This window comes from Portunus trituberculatus, chromosome 41, assembly GCF_017591435.1.
Source record: "Portunus trituberculatus isolate SZX2019 chromosome 41, ASM1759143v1, whole genome shotgun sequence".
Lineage (NCBI taxonomy): Eukaryota > Metazoa > Arthropoda > Malacostraca > Decapoda > Portunidae > Portunus > Portunus trituberculatus.
The window spans coordinates 4,549,566-4,556,895 of record NC_059295.1 but is presented as its reverse complement, the minus strand read 5'-3'; the positions used below and the strand labels follow the sequence as shown (position 1 = coordinate 4,556,895).

Below are 7,330 nucleotides of genomic sequence, written 5' to 3'. Positions count from 1 at the left end.
AGATCGCATAGTAAGAAACTATGGAAGGGACGATGTCTGAGAGATGTTAAAAAATTTAGTTTCCATAAAGATGTGTTGAGACTTGGAACAGTTTGAATGAGGAAGTGGTGTCAGCAAAGAGTGTACATAGTTTTAAAGAAAAATTGGATAAGTGTAGATATGGAGACGGGACCACACGAGCATAAAGCCCAGGCCCTGTAAAACTACAACTAGGTAAATACACACACAATACACACACCACGTAGTGTAGTGGTTAGCATGCTCGACTGACAATCGAGAGGGCTGGGTTTGAGTCCTGGTAAGCGGCGAGGCAAATGGGCAAGCCTCTTAATGTGTGGCCCCTGTTCACCTAGCAGTAAATAGGTACAGGATGTAACTCGAGGGGTTGTGGCCTCGCTTTCCCGGTGTGTATTGTGTGTTGATGTGGTCTCAGTCCTACCCGAAGATCGGTCTATGAGCTCTGAGCTCGCTCCGTAATGAGGAAGACTGGCTGGGTGACCAACAGGCGACCGAGGTGAATTACACACACACACACACACACACACACACACACACACACACACACACACACACACACACACACACACACAAAGATGTGCAAGAGATATTAAAAAGTATAGTTTCCCACAAAGATGTGTTGAAATGTGAAACAGTTTCAATGAAGTAGTAGTGTTTACAATGAGTGTGCATAGTTTTAAAGAAAGACTGGATAAGTGTAGATATGGAGCCACACGAGCATAAAGCCCAGGCCCTGTAAAACTATACACACACACACACACACACACACACACACACACACATACACAAAGTACTAGAGAAAGCAAAATGCCTTTTCCATTTTTTTTTTTTTATCTAATATTGATTCACTGATTCTTACTGTTTTTATCTTTTAATTAGAGACTTTTCTTCTGAGGGTTATATTTCCAGAAATATAAACTATTCAAGAAAAATTTGTCATGCCTCAACATTCACTCTTGGTCAATTTAGTTAGTTTCGTCTCATTTCGCCCATATGTTTGCAGTTCCATTGACACTACAAGTATCTGCCGTTTTCTTTCAATATAAACTCAAGTCATGGCCTTTATTCTTAATTATATCGTCACACATTCATATAGACTAATGCCCCAAACCCTGTGTGTATGTGTGTATTTACCCAGTTGTATTGTACAGGGTTCAAACAGGGTTCATAGTGTCCTGTCCCCATTTATCTAATTTTTCTTTAAAGCTATGCACATTATGTGCTGTTTCAACTTCATTATCCAATGCATTCCACTTTTCCACCATGTGTGTGTGTGTGTGTGTGTGTGTGTGTGTGTGTGTGTGTGTGTGTGTGTGTTTAGGGGAAGAGAGGAAAGGGGGGCAGGAATGGTTTCCTGGGACACTAGATGCTGATAACATCTAGTCACTAAACACATGTGCCGGATGTTTAGCGCTTCACAAAGAGAACTACTTATCACAGAATCATGTGAACTTTGATTCACTCCTTTCCCACACAAAATAATAAATAACAAAAATAAACAAATTAAATAAATGATAAATAAGAATTCTCTCTCTCTCTCTCTCTCTCTCTCTCTCTCTCTCTGTGTGGAGATCACAGTAAAAAAATTTCAAAAGTAATTTTAAAAATCCAATCACACCATGTACAATACATGATAACAGTAAATTATCCTTTTGTGTATGAACTGTTAAGCAAATAATCTAACAAGAACCAAAGGAATTGGTAACTCATATAAATGAGTTTACCATAACATTTAAATATTGAAAAAATAAATAAATAAATATTAATTAAGAAGAAATCAATGTCTTTAGGTTTGATGAATGAAAAGTAAAAAAATAAAAATAAAAATAAAGATCCCCAAATGGGCAAAAATTAAAAAAAATTTAAACAACAATCAGAGCAAAACATGAATATGGTGGTAAAGTGAAGGAACCTATAATTGAATAGTTATCAAGAATAGATAAATTAACATAATGTAACCATATGACATAAGTATGAAATGTGCTGAGAGTAAGAATACTTTCCTTTTCAAAATGCTAAAGATACAGAATTAGAGAGAGAGAGAGAGAGAGAGAGAGAGAGAGAGAGAGAGAGAGAGAGAGAGAGAGAGAGAGAGAGAGAGAGAGAGAGAGAGAGAGAGAGAGAGAGAGAGAGAGAGAGAGAGAGAGAGAGAGAGAGAGAGAGAGAGAGAGAGAGAGAGAGAGAGAGCCCGCTTTCTATCGCTCTAGAAAAGGCCGCTGAACCCGATCGAATGCAAGGCCACGTACATCGATGATACCACCTCATTCAAACTGTGATATTTTGGTTACCATAGCATCTAGAGACTTCTGTTTTTTGCATTGAAAAGAGGAAGAGTTGCTTGTGGGCAGAACACCATTTGTACTAACTCGTTTATTGAATTTCCAAGTGTAATCAGTATGTGAATACAGGCTATTTTGTGTGTTTCTCGCCAAACCTGCTGAGTTAGCACGAGCAAAAACTCCCAACTTCCCCCAAGTTTTAGGGATTAAACATGCATTCATACTTACCAACACTGTGACAGAGCTTGGTATATGTAGTTCGGAGGAGGAATTGGCAAGTTACCCATGCCTTACTATTGGCACGCCACATGACCTGGAGTTTCTCTTATAACACCTTATGTGCTTTAAAGGCCCTGGGGTTCTCAGAATGATACACCAACAATGGTTTGACTTTACAGTTACTACTAGCGTTAGCACACAGAGAGAGAGAGAGAGCGAGAGCAGAGAGAGAGAGAGAGAGAGAGAGAGAGAGAGAGAGAGAGAGAGAGAGAGAGAGAGAGAGAGAGAGAGAGAGAGAGAGAGAGAGAGAGAGAGAGAGAGAGAGAGAGAGAGAGAGGATACAAGGGGCCCGTTTTCTATCGCTCTAGCCAAGGCCGCTGGACCCGATCAGACGCAAGGCCACGTACACCGATGATACCACCTCATTCAACCCGTGATATTTTGGTAACCATAGCATCTAGATACTTCTGGTCTTTTGCATTGCAAAGACGAAGAGTTGCTTTTGGGCAGAACACCATTTTTGCTCACTCGTTTATTGAATTTAAAAGTGTAATAAGTATGTGAATACAAGCTATTTTGTGTTTCTTACCAAATGTCCACGAGTTTTAGGGGTTAAACATGCATTCGTACTTACCGACACTGTGACAGAACTTCGTATATGTAGTATGGAGGAGGAATTTGCGAGTTAACCATGCCTTTCTATGGGCACACCACATGTTCCTTAGCTTCGGGAGGGACAAAGAAAGGGCACAAATAGTCCTCTAGCCTCGGAGAGGACCTATACAGAAGATTAACATTAAGAAAGCTAAGAAAAACAGTATTCTTGTTGTTCAATATTTTTTTTTCTCGGTAATACATGGTGTGTCCAATTTGTTTACTTTTTTTCTATTCACTTCTGTACTGAGCTGGAACGTATTCCCATCTAATACATGTAAAAACAGGTTCGATTTATGCTAATTTTGCTTTATGATAAGGTTTTAAGGAAAATATTTCTATAATAAATTGGGGACTTACTTTATATATATATATATATATATATATATATATATATATATATATATATATATATATATACAGTAATACTCCGCTTAATAAACAGGATAGGGGGTGTCAAAGCTGTTCGTAGAGCGAAAATTCGTTAAGCGGATGTAATTTTCCCATAGGAAATAATGGAAATAGGGGGGATGCGTTCTGGGCTGGTCCCCAACATACCACATGGGTTAAGAAAAAATAAAAGAATTATATATACCTTTGGCAGCACATACGCTCATGCCATGAGGATAACCTCAACTCAGTGGCACTGAGTGATAGTGAATTACTAATGAAATACTGCGGTATTTCATTAGTAATTCACTATCATTGAGTGCCACGGAGTCAAGGTTATCCTCATGGCATGAGCGTATATGAATACTAAGATATGATATCCATTATAGCAGGCAATAGAGGAGTGGAAATAAATATCATGGGGAAAGACAACACGCAGGCTAAAGGGGTCACAAGAAGAAGAAGAAGCGGCCGAGTCGCCGCGAGTCTCCCGCTTCGTCTGTGGCTCATCTCATTTCTGCTTTATTTTTTGGTATTCCATGTAAGATTTCACTTTATGCATTACAAAACAATCCTTTCTTGGGGCAAGGTTTGTAAAAAGCTAATAGAAATGTTGTTTTGTGAACATAAATGAATATATAAGACAGTAACACCACCTCCATAGGTGGTGTTCCCAGCAACCTCAGAGCAACCTGAAAGCAACCTTGTCACTGTCCCTCCAATCATTCATGGATGCAATTTCGCTGCAAGAGGTTGCTCTGACGTTGTTAAAGAATCTTGGATCCAGCTCCAGGAGCCAGCCAATTACAATGAAACTACCGCGTTCAGTCCCTCACCCGGCAAATTCAAACCCAGATAATTCGCTAAAACGGATGTGGTTGTACGTTATGCGGATTTTTGGTCTAACTTTACATAGTATGTTAAACCGGAAATTCGTTAAACGAATGTTCGTTAAGCAGAGTATTACTGTATAAGTAAAATAGTGAAATCACCTACACAAATACAAGTTGACAAGTAGGAAAAGAGCAATCATCACATTGGGCCGCCATAATGGTTGGAAAGGCCCATGCCACTCCCCCCATAGTCTGGCAAATCTTCAAGAAGAAAAAAAAAAAAAAAAAAAAAAAAAAAAAAAAAACTACGTAAATCTTGTGTGGTGTGGTGAGGAAGTACACAGTGGACTGGTGGTGGTAGCAACCCCTGTAAGATGTTATTATAGTACTACAAAGAGATATAACAAGTTGGGGTTAGTTTAGTGGGATTTACATGTATGTACCCTCAAGATCTTACTTTCAGCCTTACTATCTTACAATCCGGAAAATCCTAGAATCCGGAATGTCTGAACCCCCATGACTTCCATATTTCAGGACTTTTACTGTATAGTGTTTGTAATGGCTACTGGTAAGGCTTCAGACAATTGTGCCCCACTTCCAAATTTGTCTGGATATGAATTTTATTAAATTAAATAGCTAATTTTTTTCATGATTAGGTGGGATTTCTTGCATTGTAAAAAGATTCCAATAATAAACTGTGTAAAAGTGAACAATTGATAATTGAATCATGAAAACTGGTGGTTCATTGTACTTGCGTGCAGAGCGAATGAATATGTACTTTGATATCGTAAAAACTAAGCATAACCAATCTTGTAGCAGACAGTGTAATAAAGAACAAATATTGCAAGTGAAATATTGTGTAATGGTCAGTTGGATACCAGGAAATACCTGTACTGTACAACTGCATTTTCCTGGTAACTTTTCTTTGTATAAGAATGTCTAAACATTATGATTACTTTCAGTTTGGGAATAAGTTGGTTATTTTGGGTTCCACTGTGTAAGATTTCCATCACTAGATTGATGACAAAGATAATACATACATGGTCTAAATAGTTTCTTTTGATAAACTCTGTGTCATCAAGTATATTTAATAAATCCATTCTGAATAAATACTGTACTGGAAATGTTGTCTTAGTTATTGGAGCATCTGTCATAAGCCACTAAAACAGGGCATAGTCACTTCTATAAACTTTCAATAAATGGAGTACTGCTACACATCCTACACATAGGTGATCATGTTTCCTATGCAAAAATAAGTATCCAACACATTTCCTAGACAAAAACTGAGTACCCTACAAGGCATATCTACAAATTCAGCTGTTTTAGAGTAGTGACATATCTCCTACATACAAGAATCTCTTTTATCACATTTCCTACATTGTGTAGGCACACCCCCTAGTGGGGAGCCTTTGTATTCAATGCTAATGGCTTGCTACACTCCTGATGATCTTGACCAGTCAACAAATACTTAGTTTGTTATATGTCTGTTTTGCACAGTATTGTTATCATTCAGGCAATATTTGTTTCTCCATTCAATGAGGCAGATGGCATTTTTTGTACTCCACTGCTCCTGGACCAAGCATGGCTATTTTTCTGAAATGTTTATTTTTATGTTCGTATGTTTTAGTGGTAAATAAAAAATACCATTTCACTGAGAAATAAAAGTTCCATTTTAATTAATGTGCTTTGCAGTTTTTACAGTTTTGTCTTATATACATCAATATTCTCAAGAGTTTTGTTTATGATCATATATAATGTTTGCAGAATATATGACACCATAACTGTAAGAGTTGTCATAATGCCACATCTCTTATACATAGGTGATATTTCCTATACAAGGACAACTGTCAAGCACATTTCCTACACAGGAAATTAGTACTCAGCACATTTCCTACAACTACTGTGTGTAGGAGATATGCTGTATCCATCTAGGAAATATGTCACTACTCTAAAAACTGCTTAATTTGTAGATGTGTCCTGTAGGAAATATATACAATCAATAAAAACACAGAACTTACAAAACAAATCGGTCGTGGAGGAAATAATGAAATATATACAATCAATAAAAACACAGAACTTACAAAACAAATCGGTAGTGGAGGAAATAATGATATGTGTTTGTGCTGCGCATGAGTTTTGAATCAGTGGTAACCTATAAAAATTGGATCTGCATATACTGTGGAACTTTGAGCTATGAGCACCCCAACTTATGAATAATCCGAGATACAAGCCATTGCTCAGTCAATTTTTCACTTTGACTTGCAAGCTGAAATAAGATTTATGAGCCAGCTCCAGGTATGCTACCACTACTTGGCATAGCAAACACTCAGCATTCCGTCTCTGATGGGTTCAGTTCATGTTTTTTTTTTTTCCTTTTTCTTTTTTCTTTCCCCACCACCGCAGAAACAGTTCTCGTGTTGTGACAGAGTTTTGCGCTGTTATCTAAGCAAATTTCTTTTGTCTGACCATGGGTTCTACGCAAATGAGTGCAAAGGACAGTGATGAAAAGAAAAAGAAGGTGATGACCATTGATTTTAAGCATGAAATTATAGAAAAACATGAGCAAGGTGTGAAAAAAAATTGTAGGAATTAAGTTAAGCAACAAAGTGTATTATTATGAGTGTAACAAATAAGTTAAATTCAGCAATAAGGCAAACAAAAGTAATTGAAAAAAATTAAAATGAAACAAACTCCTCCCATTTCCTCCACCTGGAGTCTACTTCCTCTGCTCTCCAACTCTGCTATTATCTTCCGTTAGTCAAAGTTGTCTGATCTCTGAGGCGACTGTACTTTATAAAATTAGTTATTTATTTACATTGTCTTTTTTTAGTGTTTTAATACAAAATTTATTTGTTATTCATAAATACTTTTTTTACCTAGAATTTTTTTTTTAAATGTGTTTTTGCGAAGGCTGGAATAGATTAATGGCAATTCAAT

At 37.2% G+C, this 7,330-nt stretch overlaps 1 protein-coding gene across 1 annotated transcript in view; it reads right to left on the bottom strand.

Annotated features, from left to right (window-relative positions):
- Nucleotides 1-7,330, bottom strand: part of LOC123516433 — a 214,205-nt gene that overhangs the window by 169,053 nt on the left and 37,822 nt on the right. The window lies entirely within an intron of this gene.